The sequence below is a fragment of the Pongo abelii genome, chromosome 9 (assembly GCF_028885655.2).
Source record: "Pongo abelii isolate AG06213 chromosome 9, NHGRI_mPonAbe1-v2.0_pri, whole genome shotgun sequence".
NCBI lineage: Eukaryota > Metazoa > Chordata > Mammalia > Primates > Hominidae > Pongo > Pongo abelii.
In genome coordinates this window covers 67145991-67168917 of record NC_071994.2, presented here as the reverse complement: position 1 = coordinate 67168917, position 22927 = coordinate 67145991, and the positions used below count along the sequence as shown (strand labels likewise).

General features: G+C 36.6%; 1 protein-coding gene across 9 annotated transcripts in view; it reads right to left on the bottom strand.

Moving 5' to 3' along the window:
- Positions 1 to 22927, bottom strand: part of SBF2 (SET binding factor 2) — a 544825-nt gene that overhangs the window by 361239 nt on the left and 160659 nt on the right. Inside the window, exon 3 of one of the 9 annotated variants that reach the window (XM_054524676.2) lies at positions 9477 to 9574. The exons of the other annotated variants lie outside the window; for them this stretch is intronic. The gene's annotated coding sequence lies outside the window, so the exon portion shown is untranslated. The remainder of the gene's footprint in view (positions 1 to 9476; positions 9575 to 22927) is intronic. 9 annotated transcript variants of the gene reach the window in all.

The window sequence follows — 22927 nt, the reverse complement described above, 5'->3', positions numbered from 1 at the left end:
TAGATGTTTTTCTCTGAATAATATATTCAAATCATATCAGATATGTATACTACTATCCCAAGTACTGGCAGTTCTAACCTTTTCTATAAATCATCTTTTTAATAAAGGACTACAATATATTGCTGTGTATTTTTAGAGTAATTGTGACAAAAATAATATTAAATACATTCAAGTTGTATGCTAAGAGTTTACATAATCCTTTAAGTAAATTCAAAAAATGGTGTCTCCCATGTATTCCTTGCAACCACCCTGGGAAGAAAGGGCATGGTTTACTAATCCCATTTGAGACATGAAGATCTAAGATCCAAACCTACTGGCTAATGTGCATACACAGAAATATACTACATTCCCATTTACTGTTCATTTGGAGTACACATATTTGATATTCTCACATTGGTAACTATTCTTCCTTGTTTTCTGCTAAATTCTAGATACTAAATCCTACAACTCTTCCCACCTACGTTACTTCTTCAATTATTAACATATAACACTAATTGGCACTCCTAATCTACGAGACACATAATGCTATAGGCATTATGAAAACACTGTATAACCTCAAACCTAAAACATATCTTTCACACTTTAATGTTTCTACAATCAGGATGTATCTTTCAATTAACGTCAAAGGAAACTTTCTGATGATCAGGTAGAAAAGTAAATTATAATACTACTACAAACACAACTGTGTATATAAAATATTTGTTTACCTGGGCCGGGTGCAGTGGCTCACGCCTGTAATTCCAGCACTTTGGGAGGCTGAGGCAGGTGGATCACAAGGTCAGGAGATCGAGACCATCCTGGCTAACAGGGTGAAACCCTGTCTCTACTAAAAAAATACAAAAAAATTAGCCAGGCGTGGTGGTGGGCGCCTGTAGTCCCAGCTACTTGGGAGGCTGAGGCAGGAGAATAGCGTGAACCCAGGAGGCGGAGCTTGTGGTGAGCCGAGATCACGCCACTGCACTCCAGCCTGGGCAACAGAGGGAGACTCCCTCTCAAAAAGAAAAAAAAGAAAAAAAAAATTTGTTTATCTGAATATTACTTTGGTTGAGGTATCTGCATTTGTATGTCATTGTGACTGAATTTTAATTCATTTAATCCCTGGTTGTCTAGTTTTCTAAAAAGATTATACTGTGATACTGTTCTGAAACAGAAAGTAAGACTATACATATAAAGTTCACTGTATATACCAGGTAAGGCATTTAATTAAATACAGTGGAAAACATGAAATCTTTAAGAACTGGTTGCTGAATTACAATGCCAGGAGAGGATTTATGCATCAGAAAAAACTCAAGATACTCTCTTCTAAATTTTTCAAAAATAATTGATATATTATTTTTCTAAAACATTGCTTTTGTCATATTATTTCCCTGTTCAAGAATCTATAATGGTTTCTCACTGCTTCCTAATTCAAATATAAACTTCCACACAACTTTCAAAGCCCTCTGTTACATGGCTTCATTAGTTTATACAATTTTAATTGTCTTTTTTTTCCCTCCACAATTCTCCATGAACTCTGTGCTTTAGTCAGATCAGTCTCTTTAAGTAAGTCCCCATCTTGCTTACAACTCTGCCTTGGTCCTCACTTCCTGTGTCACCCTCTTACTAGCAGGAAAAAACCTGCCTAGCCTTTAGGCCCATTCAAATCTTAATCTACTTCATTTTGACTCCTATTTATAGCCAGAGACATTATTATGTAAATTATCCATGGCATTTGTCTATTCTTTGTTTCAAAACTATTACTTTTTCCAAATTTATGTTGAATATGGAAAACATTATTGATCATTTCTCTTTTTCATTAGAGGAAATTCTATTAAAAAGAAAAGAGAGTATAAAGATAGAAAACTAAATCTCAGAGTAATTAAGTGAAGTGCCCAGATCAAAGAGTTAAATATTTCAAGCTAGTCAAAAACCCAGGTTAGTTTTACTTTCATAGTACGTATACATGAAGTAAGGAGCAAAACAAAAGATATGTATTAGGCTGGGCGTGGTGGCTCATGCCTGTAATCCCAGCACTTCAGCAGGCCGAGGCAGGTGAATCACTTGAGGTCAAGAGTTTGAGACCAGCCTGGCCAACATGGAGAAACCCCGTGTCTACTAAAAATACAAAAATTAGCTGGGCGTGGTGGCACACGCCTGTAATCCCAGCTACTCAGGAGGCTGAGGCAGGAGAATGGCTTGAACCCAGGAGGTGGGGGTTGCAGTGAGTCAAGATGGTGCCATTGCACTCCAGCCTGGGCAACAGAGTGAGACTCCATCACAAAAAAAAAAAAAAAAAGATATGTATCAAATCCTGTGTCCTATTTTGCTTTTCAGCTAGCTTAATATAAAAATTAAAATCACAAATGGGACCCAATACACATTTCTGTTTATTGCATGTTAATCCACTGACATTCCTCTTTCCTGATCAGACTGAAAGTTTATGAACTTTCAAGTGTAAGTTCACATCAATACAAATTAGGTGTGATTATTGGGAGCAGGGGAGATGGGGAGGATTAATTATGGATTTGCTTAGAGACGCAAAGACATATTTGAACTTGGGAAAGCAGCCTTAAGAGTCAATCTCTTGGGTGCTATTTCCATGTTGTTGGTTTTTTTTTTTTTCTGGTTATACTTATGCAATATGACTCCATTTGGGATTTCAAGTAAAGCTGGAATGCTGTATTCTCTAAAGAATTAATACTGTTTAGTTTTTTGTTAAAACAAAGCACGTGATACTTCTGGTCAAAAGTTCTTTTTCTGGAATTCATGATAAATGAAAAGAATCTTGGCAGTTTCTATGTCATTCTGCATCTCACAAGCAACGTGCAATTCTTCATGTCACTACAATTTGGTTATTCACTGAAACAACTGGTCTTATTACAAAACAAGTTAAAGAAACAAACAAAGCCTCCTTCAGTTCCTGCCTTGATTCATTATTAGAATTCACCTTTCCTTTCACCTCACCCACAATCCCAGATATTGAAGGCCAAATGTTGTTCTCTCTGAAAGACAGGACATTAGACAATTTAAACATCAGCAAATTGAGTTCAGCTATCCTTAGTCACTGACTGATGACTCTATTCCTATTTGTACATTTTTAAAGTAATACTTATGTCCTTCCTGGAAGTTCTCTTTGCATTCCAGATTACGACAGGGACTAAAGTACAACAAAGAAAAAATGCAAAAAGTCAAGTGTCAGGCAGAATAAGATCCATAAGCATACATATATGTAAGTAAGTCTGGGTCAAATTCACCAGGGTATTAATCTTTATTTTAAAATTATAAATAATACTATCAGATTTTGCGCAAAGAAATTTAATTCTGGCTTAGTATCAAATTTTAAAATATGGTCAGAAGGTATACATTTCAAACATATGTAAGCAGAAAATATTTACAAAGAATTTAAATTGTATAATAAATAATATTTGGTTGTACCATATATCCTCTTTCTAATGTCGTGTGATAATCAGATGTAAAAATTGCTATCATCAATTTTCCATCTCCAATTTTAGAAGATGGATTAAATGTACCTGTTCCCCCCAAAATCAGAGATGACATAATTGAATGAGTTAAAATTTCTAAAATTTCCCTAGAGGAATTTCAAAGAAAATAAGCAATTTAAAAAGAACATTAGAAAATCTCAAACATTTTAAAATGGTATACACCCTCTATCTCTAAATTAACTAGGGTTCAGTTAGCAAATAACTATTGTCTTTACTTCTGCTGATTACCTGAAGTACCGGAAGAAAAAAAAACCCAACAAAACTAAACAAACAAACAAACAAAAACACTCAGCATCTTCCTCTGTTAAAATCACATCTGCAGGAAAAAGGCTACTAAAAAAAGAACAATCTGCTGTTCCAAGTTCATATCCTGCCAGTAGATATTTTGCAATGCTCAGGGTAGAACAATGTTTGAAAAAAATAGTTTCATAGGATCAAATATTTAAGGTGGAAATTCCATACTCAGAATATTTAAATGGTAGTTATATTATTAATTAATATATTTTACTAAGTCTGCCACTTTGTCCAAGTCTCCAATTTGTACCATGTTTTCTAAAAACTTTATATGACAAAGCTTGTCTTAGTACTCCCTGTTCCGCTTGTTTTTCCCATGGACTATATTTACCATTTATGATTCTCATGAGTAAATACTAGTATAAAGAATAAAGTAGAGACAATTTTTCTGGAAAAATCCAGAAAAAAATCAAAGATATATACAGATAAAAACAAGAAAGGCATAAACAACAAACACTATTCCAGTTGAACTGTACTTAATCTCCTAAAGCAAAAGTTTAAGTTAAATAAATGTTCGTTTAACTGTACACAGGCCACTGCAAGGTCAAAAATAGATTCAAAAGTTCTTAACCAAGTGATATGCTGTTATCTTGTATACACTGGTCAAAATCATTGATAAGAGAACCTGACATGTCTGTTTTCACATTATTTCTTCATTTATTAAAGTGATTCTCTGTTTTAAACTCTGATGGCTAAATTAATAAATAATTGCTTAGCAAATTGGAGTCTGACAGTATGTGAACCAAAGAATGTTTAATCTCCTGGAATAAAATTATTTATAGGGTCATAAAAAAATCACCTACCTAATACCTTGTGGTTACAATTACTTACGTTTTTATGTTTCAGTGTTTCTCAACTCTGTGCTGTGGAATCAACCTGGGAGGCTTTTTAAATTTTGCAATATCAAGACTCCATCTCAAATAGTATAAATCAGAGTATCTTGGCAGTCGGGCCTTAGAATCAATATTTTAAATTTTCTAATTATGGTAAAAACATAAAATTTACCATCTCATTCATTGGTAAATGTATAGTTCAGTAGTGTTAACTATGTGTACATTGTTGTGCAACAGATCTCTAGAATTTTTCATCCTGCAAAACTGAAACTCTATACCCACTGAACAACTCCCCATTTTCCCTTCCCCTAGCCCCTGGCAATCTCATTCTACTTCCTGATTCTATGAGTTTGACTACTTTAGAGACCTGTTATAAATGAAATTATTAAGTATTTGTCTTCTCATGACCGGCTTGTTTCACACAGCATAATGTTCTCATGGTTTATCCATGTTATAGCATGTAATAGGATTTTCTTCTTTTTTAAGGCTGGATAGTATTCTATGGAATGTATATACCATATTTTCTTTATTCCACTGATAGACATCTAGGTTGCTTCTACTTCTTGGCTGCAGTGAATAATGCTGCAATGAATATGGGTGTGCAAATATCTCTGCAATTCTCCTTGAAGTTCTTCTGGAAGTACACCCAAAAGTGGAATTGTTGGATCATACAGTAAATATAATTTTTTAATTTTATTTTTAATTTTTTAAGGACCCTTCATACTGTTTCCCGCAAAGGCTGTACCATGTTACATTCCCGCTAATAGGGCAAAAGGGTCTAATTTAATCCACATCCTCAGTAACACTTGTTGTTTTCTGTTTGTTTGCTTTTCTTTTTTTTTTTTTTTGAGACAGAATCTTGCTCTGTCACCCAGGCTGGAGTGCAGTGGCGCGATCTCAGCTCACTGCAACTTCCACCTCCCAGGTTCAAGCGATTCTCCTGCTTCAGCCTCCTGAGTAGCTGGGATTACAGGTGTGTGCCACCACGCCCAGCTAATTTTTGTATTTTTAGTAGAGATGGGGTCTCACCATATTGATCAGGCTGGTCTTGAACTCCTGACCTCGTAATCCGCCTGCCTCGGCCTCCCAAAGTGCTGGGAGCTAGCAGGCATGAGCTACCGTGCCCAGCCATGTCCAGCTAATTTTTAATATTTTTGGTAGAGACGGGGTTTCACCATGTTGGCAAGGCTGGGTCTCGAACTCCTGACCTCAAGTGATCTACCTGCCTCAGCCTCCCAAAGTGCTGGGATTACAGGCTTGAGCCATCACGCCCGGGCTGTTTTTGTTTGTTTGTTTGTTTGTTTAATAGTATCCAACCTAATGGGTGTGGTGTGACATCTCATTGTGGTTTTAATTTGCATTTCTCTAATGATTAGTGATGTTAAGAAACATCCACATAATAACATCCAGTCAGAAATATGGGATCAGCACTCAGAAGATAATGCATAGAGAGGTAATGGTTGAAATACAATTAGAAGAGAGACAAAACTTTCAAGTAAGACTGGTTTGCTTCTTCCATCTAAGACAGCCTGCTTCCCTCTGAAATCTCTCCAGTCTCTCCTTTTTCTATATTCTTTCAATCCAATTCTGCTCTTAAGAAAGGATTTAATATGACTTGAGGAACATTTTTTATTTCTCCCAGGGACATTTATGTATGAAGTCTTAACACTGTTAAAGGAAAGATATATCCCCTTCCTACCACCACATGGTAAGGAGGATGGGATAAAGCCTTAAGACAGCTACAAGGCAGAAGTATGCAGGGCTGGTATTCTCGCAGCCAATTTTAAATATGACTAGCAGCTGATCCCCTATTTCACCTAAGACTGACAATTTTTAGAAACAAAAACAACCAACATTGATATAAAAATATGCTTTTGTACAAGCCAAGCATTTACTTGGGAACCTGTAGAATAAATTACAGTTGTCCTCTTTTACCCACAGTTTCATTTTCTGTGCCTTCAGATCTGAAAATATTAAATGGAAAATTCTAGAAATAAATAATTCATAAGTTTTAAATTTCACGCCATTCTACATAGTGTGATGAAATCTGTCACCACTCCATCCAGCCTCGGACATAAATCACTCTTTTGTCCAGTGAATCCACAATGTGTATGCTATCTGCCCACCTGTTACTCACTTAGTACCATCTTGGTTATGATGACTGCTGAAGTATTACAGGGTTTGTGTTCAAGTGACCCTTATTTTACTTAGTAATGGCCCCAAAGTACAAGAGTAGTGATGCTGGCAATTCAGATATGCCAAAGAGAAGCCATAAAGTGCTTCCTTTAAGTGTAAAAGTGAAAATTCTCAAGTGAATAAGGAAAGAAAAAAATCGTATGCTTAGGCTGCTATGATACATGGTAAGAATAAATCTTCTACCCATGACATTGTGAAGAAGGAAAAGAAATTCATGCTAGTGTTGCTGTCACACCTCAAACTGCCAAAGTTACAGCTACAGTGTATATAGTAAGTGTTTAGTTAAGATGAAAAAGGCATTAAATTTGTGGGTGGAAGATAGGAATAAAAATGTATTCCAACTGATGGCAATCAAGTGGGTACTGTCCACAGTTTCAGGGTGGGAGTCTTCGAACATATACTCCTCAGATAAGTGGGGACTAATATATATTTATGTATTTTAGAGTGTACAGCTAGAACTCAGAACAGGCCCTAAAAACTTGCTTAATATTTGAATTATGAGACTTTTCCAACATCTCACTTGTTCAACACCCTCAATTATGTGGCACACAGCAAAAGTCCTAAAAGTAGGCCAAACAAGCAAACTATAAAAAACTAAAATTAGATATCACAAATCTTTATTAAAAGGCACTGGATTTTCCTCATAGGAGAATCATTTGACACTCACTCAGTTATTAGATATTATTAGTTTACACATAATTCTAGCAAATTCAACTAAGTCATTTTCCAATTTATAACAAATGCATTTACACTGGGGGTGAAGATGGAGACATGGGAGTCTCAGCACGCACAGTAGGCTAGGTCAGCCCTTCATACCTACACACTTACATATTACTTGTATGCATCATTTACTAGAGTAGATTACAAGAATTGAAACTCTATAGAATAGCCTTAGTCATCAAAGGTTAAATTATATTAGTATGTGCTCTCAGAAATATGCATAGCTTGTACAGCGTGTAGTCACACACACACATATACACCCATACCTTGTCTCCGTTTTTCTTCTGCTTTCTGCCAAAAGCTATTCAAACCTCAACCATTTCATGAGTCACCACATAGGCAGCTCTTAACTTTGGCTTTACCTCTCCCTGCTTGGTTTCACCACTCCAATCACCTGGCTCAACTACAGAAAACCCTTCTGATTTTCCCTACTGAAGGAAACATCGGGTTAGAGTCTCACAAAACACTACAAAACTGAAATGAATCCATGTATGCTCATCTTGGAAAGAGAAAGTCAGGGAGGAAGAGTTTGACAAACAGAAACAGGAATAAGAAGGGAAACACAGGGTTCAGCTCACAAATACTTGCAATTTATTTGAGTACAAAATATTCATTCCTCTTTTCTAAGTAGTTTATTTATGACAGACACTTTGAGGTACTGTATACTCTAATCACTTGTTCTACTCTATCTGTCTTTAACATTACTAGGAAAAACTGAAGGATTTCCCTGTTACCTGGGTAGTTTTATAAATCCCAACAATAGGAAATCTACCAAGAGAATGTGATATTTAAGTTTTTGTATTCATATTTTTTAAATTCTTTTTAAAAATACAAAAATTAAAATCTTATCCCTACTTGAAAAAAGAGAGAGAAATCTACTTCCTAACAGTGCCTAATGGTTATAGATCTCCACTAGTTCCTGTTGTATTCAGAGTCGAGTTTAATCTCTCTCCCCTAGTCTTGACTATAAAGTCTTACTTACAAAAAAATATATATATATTTTCCTAACTTCCACTAACATAAATAAGCTTTACTGTCGGCATTATTCAGACCTAGGTATAAACATACACATGTAATAATAGCTTTTTAAAATAAAAATGTACATTTGTCCACATCTTGCTTTTCTCACTTAACAATCTCATTCTTTTCTACACTTCTCAAACATGGTGTATTTACCTAACATCAAGACTACTGAGATGGTTTTCAGTATTTTGCTATTCCAAGAAACACCAACAAATATGCTTATAACAAATTAGAATCTCATTATTAAAGTGTGAATATGAACAGCCTAACACTAATAGTTAGTTATAGAAACATTTTATGGTTTGGCCAATCTGACAGCCAAAATCTTCATTCACTTTTATTTTAGATTGCCTTTAAAAAATTATGACTGAGATTGCAGGCAGCTTCTCATGGTTTCTGGCAATATGTATTTCTTCAGTTAACTGACAGTTTGTATTTTTTTGGTTGTGGTTTAGTTTTACTATTAAGTTCTAAGGTGTTTTTGATCAAGGTAATCAACCTTTTTATCTTTTAACTTGGTTGACAATGTCTACCACAGTACACTAATATTAAGAACATTTATCCTTCCAATGGCATACTAGAAAACTGTTAACCTGCCTACTTACTCTATCTGATTAGAGTCTAGACACTGTGAAGTTCCATGTAACTTGTACATTTCTGTCCTAGAGAAAGCATAAACCCAAAGGTTACAGTTTTATAACTTTTTAGAAAATTAACCAAATTTGTATCTAATCAATATTATTCTGAAGGCATCATTTCTCAATTTTCCTGCAAAGGTGGACTATATAAGTCTCTATTATTCAAATGCTCTAATATTAAGTTTTATTATCTTACTGTTTCCTACTTTAATTAAAATGTTGAATGAGTTTTTGACACATGTTCATTCTATATTTTCATGAGAGTCATTTTTCTAATGTGTGAAAATTACCTGACATTTAATTTATTTGTAGATAGATCTATCAATGTCATTCCTTTAAAGCACCTGGGTTTTCTCATTAACTGAGGAAGGTCATCTCCATCTCTGCACTGTGAAAAAAAAAAAAACAAAAAAATATATATATACTCATCTATTTTCCACAGATTAAAAAAATTTTCTGGCCGGGTGTGGTGGTTCACGCCTGTAATCCCAGCATTTTGGGAGGCCGAGGCAGGCGATCACCTGAGGTCAGGAGTTAGAGACCAGCCTGACCAACATGGCAAAACCCCGTCTCTACTAAAAGTACAAAAATTAGCCGGGTGTGGTGGCAGGTGCCTGTAATCCCAGCTACTCAGGAGGCTGAGGCAGGAGGAGAATTGCTTGAACCCGGGAGGCAGAGGTTGCAGTGAGCCAAGATCTCGCTACTGCACTCCAGCCTGGGCGACAAGAGAGAGACTCTGTCTCAAAAAAAAAAAATAATTCTACTTAGAATTTTACCATGAATAGTATGATTATGCAGTTTTACTCTTTCAATATGTAATGAATCATACTGATACATTTCATTATAATGAAACATACTGTACATCTCAAATGAAAACTACATAGCATATTACTCTCTCAACAGACTACGAGATTCGATTTTCTAATACTTTGCTTAGGATTTTTGCAACCATATTTTCTCTTTTTTGGTATCTTCATTAAGTTTTTTTTTTGTACTGAAGTAATGCCGCCTTCATATAATACAGTGAGATGCTTTCTACATTTTTAATATTTGGAAATAGTTTTAATAGTAATTTAAGAATTTTCAGTTACTTGTTAATGAACGACACTAGAAAGGGCAGTAAGTCTATAAAACTACATAGCCTGCTGCCTTTTGTGTGTGTGTCTGTCTGTCATATCTAACAACTCTAGATTTAAAGAAAACTGTAAATACAGAATAGAGTCCTTATATACCCTTCACCCAGCATCCTCCTATGTTAACATCTTAGAGACAGGGTACAGTTGTTTGAACTAAGAAGTTAGCATTAGTATAATCCTATCAACTAAGCTACAGACTCTATCCAGATTTCCCCAGTGTTTCCACTAATGTCCTTTTCTGTTCCAGGACACTACACTGCATTTAGCACCATGACTCTTTAATTGTTCTCCTCTGCTCTGTGATAACTTCTCGGTCTTTTCTTTTTTTCCCATAAACTTGGCAATTTTAAAAAGTATGAGTCAGAAATTTTGTAGAATGTTCCAAAATTTGGGTTTATTTTCTGTGTTCTCATGCCTAGACTGTGTTACGGATTTAGGGGAAGGATACCACAAAGGTGAAGTGATCTTCTCATTGCATCATATTAGGAGGTACATTCTATCCACATGACTTATTACTGGTCATGTGAATCTTGGTTACTTGGTTTTTAACAGTCCTTTTCACTTCATCCATTGTTATCAGTTTGTTCAGGTTTTCTCTCTCTTCTTAAGTTTCATTCTGATACTTAATATTTTATTTTAAAATGTAATTGTCTCATCTAGATTTAATAACTGTGTATGTTTAAAACTGCACAAAATGTTTTATTATTTTTGGTATTATCTAAATCTGCGGTTATACTGCTTTTCTCAACCCTAATGCTGTAAATTATTGTTTTCTTTCCTTTTTTCTTAGGCTTCTTTAGAGTATACCTAATTTGTTCATTTTTTGAGTTTCATTATCAATTATATTTTGGTTTTCTAATTTACTGTCACCGTTTAACTTCATTATGTATCAAAGGAATGGTATTTAGATCTTGATAAATGGTCAGTGTGTTGACAGATCAAGAAGGAAAGAGGAAGGCAAAGGGAACAAGCCAGATGACTACAGCAACAGAAGGCTGGAAAATATGGAGCATGTGATCTGTAATCTGGTCTAGCTATAATATATAATACATGCAGGAACGAAAAAGAATAGATGTAAGCAACATTAAACAGGTGGGAATAAAATATTATATTTAGTAAATAGATACTGAAAAATTAAACACAAAATTTCACACAATCCAACAATTTTACTTCTGGGTATATATCCAAAAGAACTGACACCAGAAATCCAAACAGATATTTGTCTATCCGTGCTCATGGCAGTACTATTCACAATAGCAAAAAAGTGAAAGTAATCCAACTGTCCATCAACGGATGAATAGGTTAAACAAAATGTACTATAATCATACATCAGGATATTATTCATGTTTAAAAAGGAAAGAAATTCTGATACTTGCTAAACCATGAATGATCCTTGAAGTCATTACACTAAGTGAAATAAGTAAGACACAAGAGATCAAATAATTGCATGATTCCACTTATAAAGGGTACCTAAAACAGGCAAATCATAGAGACATACAAGGGAACAGAGATTACCAGGAGGTGGGGGCAAAGGGAAATTGAGAGTTTTTTAAAAAATGAATACGGTGTTTCAGTTTTGGATGATGGAAAAGTTCTGGAGATGAATAGCAACAATAGTTGCACAACAATGTGAATGTACTTAATGCCTCTGAATGGTACACTTACAACACTTAAAATGGTAAATTTTATGTGTATGCATATTTTATCATAATTTTAAAAATTAAATAAATACAGATTCCTTACTACCTGGAATTGAAGATTCTACATAATTAGTTTGAAATGTTTTTCATTTATTATGCTTTACTATTTACTGACAAAGTGTCTGGCTCTCTCAAAAGAAAGTTTAAAGAATGAACGGGCAAAACTGTTTCCTCTGTTAGGCTGGTCTTATCCTCACAATCTTCTAAAACAGTCATGCTAATTCCTGCAATGCATCCTTTTCTATTGCTGTTATCTCATCGACATCCCTCCATTGCCTCCACAGTCCACCTCCCCATCTATATCTTTATCTTAACCATCTTCTAAGGGTCAGTTCTCCATGGAGTCTTTCCCAGTAATTCTACTTGATGGTTCTCTATCTCTATTTTCTATCCAAAAATCCTTTTGTGTCAAAGTATGTCATTTGACTATACTTTTAGAATTTTATCTATTAACATCATCTAATAGTTAAATATATTGTCTTTATCTACTGGAATAAGACCGAAAGCACCTTAAGAGATAGGGATTTTGGTCATGTTTCTTTTATATCCCTATATGGCCTAACACAGTGTTAAATAATACAGAACAGAATACACAAGTGGTTAAGAGCTCAAGATCTGCTGTTACTAACTCAATATAAAAACCAGTTCTACCACTAAATAGGCTATGCAAATTATGAGGCTAAGCAAGTTATGAGGTTAGGCAAGTTACTTAATCTCTGAGTCTCTTTTTCCTCACTTGCAAAATGGCAAAAATACAAGTATCTATACTTTATAACATTATGTGAGCATTAAATAAAATAATGAATGTTAAAAGAACATAAGCACTCAAAAAGATTAGCATTCAGTATTACTATTAGAAGTGCCTGATACTATTTAGCATAAATGATGTTTAGCAAATTTCTGAGAAGTTGAATTATAAATGAAACTCGATTTTGGTGACTCTACAGCACACTGGTGACAAACTTGAGAAAATAATATGATTAAACACACACTTGTTTGTTTGCCAGTTCTTTAGCTGTCTTCCTAACTACACTACCTTCATGAAGTCAGGCACTGTATCAGTTTTACCTACTACCATATAGAGAGCACCTAACACAGAAGTTGGGAGAAATATACTGCACACAAATTTGGCATTCAAATAACTACTGAATAAATTAATCAAAAAGCTAATATTTTGTAAAATTCAAACTCAGATGCTTATATTACTAACAACAACCCCTCTTCCTCTTTTCCCTGTAAGAAAAGATGATTCTGCCTTCTTGAACAGTAAAAGCAGAGATTATATTTTTTACAAAGGTAACCATAGAATATCAATCTGTTTCAGTCCCTGCCTATTTTACAACATGTTCTAATCCCAAGAACATATGCTAGATAAAGAAAAATAATCTGTAGTTGTACATTACACACTGGTTAAAAACTCTGATGACTCTGGCATTAGATGAAACTATAGTACTAAACTTCAAAGTCCTGAAGAAAATACTGCTGTTCAGACTGAAAATGAGAAACAGTATACTTTGGCAGTTTTATTAATTTATAAACTCAACTTGTAGAAAAAAGAATGCTCAACAAAATAAAAGATAGTGAATTTAGAAAGTTGCAAACATGTCATCTGTTTAAAACATGTAGGGGAAATAAGTTTATTTTCTTTCAAACCACATTTGCTAATAAATACATGTTTATTTTCCTGCTTCTTTTCTTACCTAGTTCTATTCAGCTATCAAAACAGGAATTCCTTTCCACCTGCACCAATGCAGATAGTATCCAAACAAGTAGACTACAGGCTAAAAGAGTCACGTTTCCCATGAAATACTATTTCTTACTCCTTTGTTACCATTTTCTTGGTGATAAGAAGCATTGAGGAAAATGGTTTTGTGATTTGCATGCAATTTTCTCTCCTTTCTTTTTTTTTTTTTTTTTGAGACAGAGTCTCGCTCCAGCAGGCTGGAGTGCAGTGGCACGATCTTGGCTCACTGCAACCTTGACCTCCCGAGTTCAAGCGATTCTCCTGCCTCAACCTCCTGAGTAGCTGGGATTACAGGCATGCACCACTACACCCAGTTAATTTTTGTATTTTTAGTAGAGTCGGGGTTTTGTCATGTTGGCCAGGCTGGTCTTGAACTCCTGACCTCAGGTGATCTGCCCGCCTCGGTCTCCCAGACTGCTGGGATTACAGGCATGAGCCACTGCGCCCGGCCAATTTTCTCTCCTTTCGTCAAAGGAATCAACAGCTATATATCAAACACATAGCCATGTGCTGTGCTTAGGAAGTGAGAAAACTAAAAAATAAATTATAAGTAAGGCAGGTGCTCTCTCATATCAGCTCATACCTAATTAGATCCTCCTTTAATTTTGTTGAAAGCAATTAATTGGGAATCATCTAACTTCTAATAGGGTTTGTACACAGACATGAGAATTATTCAGTTTCTAATCTTCTGGGAAGTAAACCAAAATAGTTTTTCCAAAAATTATCTTATGAATATTAATTATGTCTCTAAATTTTTTACCTAGAGACAGCATCTTTAATCAAATATAATAAAAAGGCAGTAATCGCAGCAGTTTGGGAGGCCAAGGCAGGAGGGCTGCTTGAGGCCACAAGTTCAAGACCAGCCAGGGCAACATAGCGAGACCCCCATCTCTAAAAAAAAAACAAACAAACATTAATGAGGTATGGTGGTGCATACCTGTAATTCCAGCTACTTGGGAAGCTGAGGTGGGAATCTCATTTGAGCCCAGGAGGTCAAGACTGCAGTGAGCCAAGATCATGCCACTGCACTCCAGCCTGGGTGAAAGAAGGAGACCCCAATCTCAAAATATTAAAAAAGAAAAAACTAAAAAGGGACTGGAAAACTTAAAATAGTCTTAAATTTAAACACACCTCGCCAGGTGCAGTGGCTCATGCCTGTAATACCAGCACTTTGGGAAGCCGAGGTGGGCAGATCACGAGGTCAGGAAATCAAGACCATCCTGGCTAACACAGTGAAACCCCATCTCTACTAAAAATACAAAAAATTAGCCAGGTGTGGTGGCAGGCACCTGTAGTCCCAGCTACTCGGGAGGCTGAGACAGGAGAAACACTTTAACGCAGGAGGCGGAGGTTGCAGTGAGCCGAGATCGCACCACTGTACTCCAGCCTGGGTGACAGAGCAAGACACCATCTCAAAAAAAAAAAAAAAAATTCAGTAGACTTCTTAACACTCTTAACAATATACCCTTAAACAAATTTTTTAGTTTTTATTTTAAAATTATAGAAATTCATCAAGTTACAAGGCAATACAATGAGGTCCCCTGTACTCTTTACTCAGTTCCCCCCATGGTTATTTCTTATATAACTATAATATCAAAACCAGAAAACTCACATTGGTACAATGTGCGTACAGTTCTATGTCATTTTATCACATGCATAGATCTGTGTAATCACCATCACAATCAATAAATAAAACTATTCTATCACTATAAAGAGCTTCCTCATGCTACACTTTTAATAGTTTCACCCAACCCTGCCCCCACAAAAATCCCATGACTACCATTAATTTGTTGATGACCTCTACAATTTTGTTGTTTTGAGAATGCTATATAAATTGACTCATACAGTATGTGTCTTTTTGAGACTGATTTTTTTCACTTACATAATGCTCCTGAGATCTGTCCAAATTTTTGAGGGTATCAATAGTTCATTACTTTATATTGCTAAGAGATATACCATAGTACAGACGTACCACAGTTTAATTATTCCTACTATTGTAGGACATTTTGGTTGTTTCCAATTTTGGGCCATTGAAAATAAAACCATGTATGGGTTTCTGTGCAGAAATAAATTTTAATTTCTCTAGGAGAAATGCCCAAGAGTACAACTGCTGAGTCATATGGTTAAGTGTATAGTTAGCATTTTAAGAAATTGCTAAACCGTTTTCCAGAGCAACTATACTATTTTACAACTCCTACCAGCAATGTGTGAGAGACTGTATTACCATATCCTTGCCACCTCCAGTGGCTGTTCCTTGCCAACATTTAATATTACCACTAATTTTTTTTTTTTTTAAGATAGGGTCTGGCTCTGTTGCCCAGGCTGGAGTACAGTGGCACGATCACGGCTCACTGCAGCCTTGAACTCCCAGGCTTAAGTAGATCTTCCTACCCTAAATGCTTTTTGGTAAAATATCTTTTTGTGTCTTTTGCCCATTTTCTAAATGAACTGTTGTTTACTGTTGTTTTTAAAAAAGATTGTGATTTGAGAGTTCTTTATATATTCTCTTGTTTCGCTCTTGTTGCCCAGGTTGGAGTGCAATGCTGTGATCTTGGCTCACGGCAACCTCCGCCTCCTGGGTTCAAGCGATTCTCCTGCCTCAGCCTCCCAAGTAGCTGGGACTACAGGTATGCACCACCACATCTGGCTAATTTTTGTATTTTTAGTAGAGACAGGACTTCTCCATGTTGGTCAGGCTGGAGGCTGGTCTCAAACTCCTGACCTCAGGTGATCCAGCCGCCTCAGCCTCCAAAAGTGCTGGGATTACAGGCATGAGCCACCACGCCCGGCCAAGAGAGTTCTTTATATATTCTATACACAAGTCTTTTGTCAGATAGTGGTTTGCCAATATTTTATCCTAGTCTTTTCACTCTCATTTCAGAGTATTTAGCACAGCAAAAGTTCTTAATTTTAATACATTCCAATTTAGCAATTTTTTATAGATCATGTTTTTTGTGTCATGTCTAAGAACTCTTCACCAAGTTTTAGTTCCCAAAGATGTTCTATGTTTTCTCCTAAAAGTTTTATAGTTTTACATTTTAAACTTCAATCTATTATCCATTTTGAGTTACTCTGGTACCATTGTGAGTCTTAGGTCAAGACTCTTTTTTTGGTCTAAGTTTTTTGTCTATGGATATCCAATTGCACTGGCCCCACTTCTGAAGAATACTATTCTTTTCCTTTGAATTGTTTTTGTACCTTTGTCAAAAGCCAGGTGGCTGTAATTGGATAGGCTATTTCTGGGTTTGCTGTTCTGTTCCACTGACCTAGTGGTCAATGGAACAAACCAAATATATATATTTGGTTTCTGCCCCTGGTTCTAACACAAAGCTCCTAAAACTCTTACAATTTCGTGAATGACAGGGGTCCTAAGAGCATCTTTTGTTCTAATATTTGGTCTTTGACCTTGGTTCCTGACACAGAACGCCTAAAACCCCTGAGTGATAGCAATGATAGGAGCATCTTACATAAAGCCTCTAAATTCCTTAGACTTTGTATTAGTCTGGTTTTACGCTGCTGATAAAGACATACCCCGAGACTGGGCAATTTACAAAAGAAAGGCGTTTAATAGACTCACAGTTCCATGTGGCTGGGGAGGCCTCACAATCATGGCAGAAGGTGAAAGGCATGTCTCACATGGCAGCAGACAAGAGAAGAGAACATATATATACAGGGAAACTCCCCTTTACAAAACCATCAGATCTCATGAGACTTATTCACTATCACTAGAACAGCACAGGAAAGACCTGCCCCCATGATTCAATTACCTCCCACTGGGTCCCTCCCATGACACATAGCAATTGTGGGAGCTACAATTCCAGATAAAATTAGGGTGGGGACACAGCCAAACCATATCATTCTGCCCTGGCTTTCCCCAAACCTCATGTCCTCACATTTCAAAACCAGTCATGCCTTCCCAACAGTCCCCCAAAGTCTTAACTCATGTCAGCATTAACACAAAAGTCCACAGTCCAAAGTCTCATCAGAGACAAGGCAAGTCCTTTCTGCCTATGAGCCTGTAAAATCAAAAGCAAGTTTATTACTTCCTAGATACAATGGGGGTACAGGCATTGGGTAAACACAGCCATTCCAAATGTGAGAAATTGACCAAAACAAAGGGGTTACAGGCACTATGCAAGTCTGAAATCCAGCAGGTCAGTCAAATCTTAAAGCTCCAAAATGATCTCCTTTGACTCCAGGTCTCACATCCAGGTCACACGGATGCAAGAGGTAAGCTGTATGGTCTTGGGCAGCTCCGCCCCTGTGGCTTTGCAGGGTATAGCTTCCCTCCTGGCTGCTTTCATGGGCTGCTGTTGAGTGTCTGTGGCTTTTCCAGGCACACAGTGCAAGCTGTCGATGGATCTACCATTCTGGGGTCTGGAGGACAGTGGCCTTCTTCTCACAGCTCCACTAGGCAGCAGCCCAGTGGGGACTCTGTATGGCGGCTTCAACCCCACATTTCCCTTTTGCACTGCCCTAGCAGAAGTTCTTCCTGAGGACCCTGCCCCAGCAGCAAACCTGTTCCTAGACATCCAGGCATTTCCACACATCTTTGAAATCTAGGCAGAGGTTCCCAAATCTCAATTCTTGACTTCTGTGCACTGGCAGGCTCAACACCATGTTGAAGCTGCCAAGGCTTGGGGCTTGCAGCCTCTGAAGCTACGGCCCACACTGTACCTTGGCCCCTTTTAGTCACTGCTAGAGCAGCTAGGAGGCAGGGCACCAAGTCCCTAGACTGTACACAGCAGTGGGACCGTGGGCCTGGCCCAGGAAACCATTTTTTCCTCCTGGGCCTCTGGGTCTGTGATGGCAGGGGCTGCCAAAATGGTCTCTGACATGCCCTGGAGACCTTTTCCCCATTGCCTTGGCAATTAACATTTGGCTCCTCGTTACTTATGCAAATTTCTGCAGCCGGCTTGACTTTCTCCTTAGAAAATGGGATTTTCCTTTCTATCACATTGTCAGGCTGCAAATTATCTGAACGTTTATGCTCTGCTTCCCTTATAAAATTAAATGCCTTTAACAGCACCCAAGTCACATCTTGAATGCTTTGCTGCTTATAAATTTCTTCTCCCACACCCTAAATCAACTCTCTCAAGTTCAAAGTTCCACAAATCTCTAGGGCAGGGGCAAAATGTCACCAGTCTCTTTGCTAAAACATAATAAGAGTCACTTTTGCTCCAGTTCCCAATAATTTCCTCATTTCCATTTGAGACCACATCAGCCTGAACTTTATTGTCCATATCACTATCAGCATTTTGGTCAAAGCCATTCAACAAGTCTAGGAGGTTCCAAACTGTCCCACATTTTTTCTTTTCTTCTCCTAAGCCCTCCAAACTGTTCCAACCTCTGCCTGCTACCCAGTTCCAAAGTCGCTTCCACATTTTTTGGGTATCTTTACTGCAGCGCCCCACTCTCCTGGTACCAATTTACTGTATTAGTCCATTTTTGTGTTGCTTTATCAGCAACATAAAGACATACCTGATACTGGGCAATTTACAAAAGAAAGGCGTTTAATAGACTCACAGTTCCATGTGGCTGGGGAGGCCTCACAATCATGGCAGAAGGTGAAAGGCATGTCTCACGTGGCAGCCGACAAGAGAAGAGAACTTGTGCAGGGAAACTCCCCTTTATACAACCATCAGATCTCATGAGACTTATTCACTACCATGAGAATATCATGGGAAAGACCTGCCTCCATGACTAAATTACCCCCACAGGGTCCCCCACCACAACACATGGGAATTATGAGAACTACAATTCAAGATGAGATTTAGATAGGGACACAGCCAAACCATATCAGGCTTCCTTGGTGACAAGCATATCTTTGCTCTAATGAGGAAACTCTTGGTGGGCTCCTGAATAGCTTCAGGATGGGGAGCTGATCACCAGAAAGACCAAGTCATAATTTGAAGCTGGGGACTTTTAGCCCCATCTGCATTCTCCAGGGAGTGGCTGGAGACTGAGTTAGTATTTGACTATGTGTACACACTGAAGCCTCCATAAAAAGCCTATCTGCTGAAGCCTCCAAAACTGCAGGGCTTGGAGAACAAACAAATTATCAAACCTGAGGAGGGTGTTGTATAGCCCAGTCAGACAAAAGTATGCATACTCCATACTTGCAACTAGCACCTGAAATGGGAGGTAAGGTACTCTTGTGGGACTGAGCCTTTAATCCGTGGGAATTCTACGTAATTAATGTCAAAAATTGAGTTAAACTATAGGACACTCTATTGGTATCCTCAGAGAAGTGAAGAACTGCTTGGTGTGGAACACCCATGCATTTAATATAAGAAGTGCTGCGAATAAAGAAACTGTTTTTCTTTTATTATCTTTCTGCCAATACAATAGGATGATTCTTCCCACTTTTCTCTTCTTTTTCTAAATTGTTTTAGCTATTCTAATTCCTTCAACTTTCCATATATATCATCTTGTCCATGTACTGGAAAAATCTTTGGGGATTTTTATAAGAATTGTGTTAAACCTGTGTACCAACTTGAGTGGAATTAGCATCTCTACTGTATTGAGTCTTACAATCTATGTACACAGTATTTCCATTTACTTAGATCTTTAATTTTTTCCCCAACATTTTGTAGTCTCAGCATATCAGTCCTGTACGTGTTTTGTTGGATTTATACCTAAATACATCATTTCTTTTACTAACTGTAAATTACACTGTATTTTAAATTTTTTCCACATCTTCATTGATAGGATATACAAAAATACAATTAGTTTTTGTATGATCTCATAACCTGTGAATCTATATAACTCACTTATTAGTTCTAGATGTGTTTTTGTGTACTCTTTGGAATTGTCTATACACATAATGATGTCAACTACAAATAGGGACAGATTTATTCCTTCCATTTTGATCTGCAGGTCTCTTATTTCCTTGTTTTGTGGTACTGAGCTGGCTAGAACTTCCAACAGCATATTGAATAGCAGTAGTGAGAGCAGACATCCTTTCTTATTCTCAATCTTAGCGGGAAAGCATTCAGTTTTTCACCAGTAAGCATAATGTTACCTTCGGCTTTCTGTAGCTGTTCTTTATCAAGCTGAAGCAGTTCCCCTCTATTCCTAGCTTTCTAAGATTTTTAAAAAATTATAAATGGGTGTTGAATTTTGTCAAATGCTTTTTCCACATTTATATACATTTTGTAGTTTTCCTTTTTTGTCTTTGTCTGCTTTTGGTATCAGAGTAACACAAGCTTTAAAAAATAAATTGAGGGCGGGTGCGGTGGTTCACGTCTGTAATCCCAGCACTTTGGGAGGCCGAGGTGGGTGGATCACCTGTGGTCCAGAGTTCAATACCAGTCTAGTCAACATGGTGAAACCCCGTCTCTACTAAAAATACAAAAATTAGCTGGGTGTGGTTGGCAGATGCCTGTAATCTCGGGAGGCTGAGGCAGGGGAATCACTTGAACGCAGGAGGCAGAGGTTGCAGTGAGCCGACATTGTGCCATTCACTCCAGCCTGGGAGACAGAGTGAGACTCCATCTCCATAAATAAATAAATAAATAAATAAATAAATAAATAAATAAATAAATAAAAAAGTGTTCTTCTCTCTTCTGTTTTTTGGAACCAATTGTATAGAATGAATGTTAATCAGTCTTTAAACATTTAATATAATTATCTGGTAAAATCATCTAGGTTTGGAGATTTCTATTTTGAGAATTTTAAAAATTATGAATTCAATTTTCTTAATAGAATTATTCAAATTATCTATTTTATATTGGGTGAGTTGCAGCAGGTTGTGCTTTTCAAGTCATTTGTCCATTTCATCTAACTGAGTCAAATTTACATGCATAGAGTTATTTGTAGTAGTTTCTCATTAACTCGTTGATGACTGACTATAGGGTCTCTAGTGATATTTCATTTCTGATATTGATCATTTTGTCTATTTGTTCTAGGGGTGTAACAATTGTATCATCCCCTCAAAGAGCCAACTGTGTGTTTCATTGATTTTTCTCTATTTTTCAATTTCATTGATTTCTGTTTTCATGTTTATTGTTTCCTGCTTACTGCTTGGCTTAACTATTCTGAACTTCTTTTCCTATTTTTTTTTTTTTGAGGCAGGATTTTAGATGATCAATTTTAGACTTTTCCTCTTCTCCAGTATAAGCATGTAGTACTGTAAGTTTCCATCTGAATAATGCTTTAGCTGTATCTCAGAATTCTGATATGTTGTACTTTCATTCAATGGATTTTTATTTCTTTGAACCATTAACTATTTAGAAACATACTGTTCACTTTTCAAGTGTCCAGAGATTTTCCTATTTTCTTTCCATTATGGATATCTAGTTTGATTTCATAGTGGTTAGAGAACATACTCTATATGTTTCAAATTTAAAAAAATTTTTCAGATTTCTTAGTGGTTCAGACTATGGTCTGTCTTGGTATATTTTCCATGAACATTTGAAAACATTGTATTCTTCTATTCATGGATACAATGTTCCTTGTCTGCGTTTTCCTTGGAAAGTCTTCATGCATCCCAGGATAAGACTGCTAATTTGCCCATCAACTGGACTCTTTAACAAATGTGACTATGGAAAACTATGTAAGAAACTAACTCATATAATAAAAAAGTATTAATGGAAGGGGAGATTATTCATATCATAAACTATTACTACAGTAACTCTAGAAAATTACATATTTAAATTTCATTTGGGAAGGCGTGTGTATTATTTTGAGTTTACATGAGTATTAAAAATTACTTACTTTTGGGAAAATGTTAAGATTTTCACTTATTTAGCCCATCAACAAATATTTAGTAAGCACCCTATCATATACAAAGGACTGTGGTTGGTCCAGACTCTCTAGGGGACCGTAAAACAGGCATATTGTAGAGTTTCCAGCAGTTTTTTCCTTGTGTTAGATCACCACCATCCAAAAGCATTTTCTGTAATGATGGAACTATTCTTCATCTGTGATGTCAAAGACTGTAGTCAATAGATGTATGAGGCTACTGAACACTTAAAATGTGGCTAATGCAACAGAATAAATTTCTATAATTTTAATTTATGTAATCACATGTGGTTAGTGTCTACCATATTAGAGAGTATAGCATCAGAACATAATACAGGCCCTTTGCATTTATTACACCTTCCTTGTTCCAAGCTATGCAAGATTTGTCTGAATTTAAAGCAGATAAGACAGGAGTG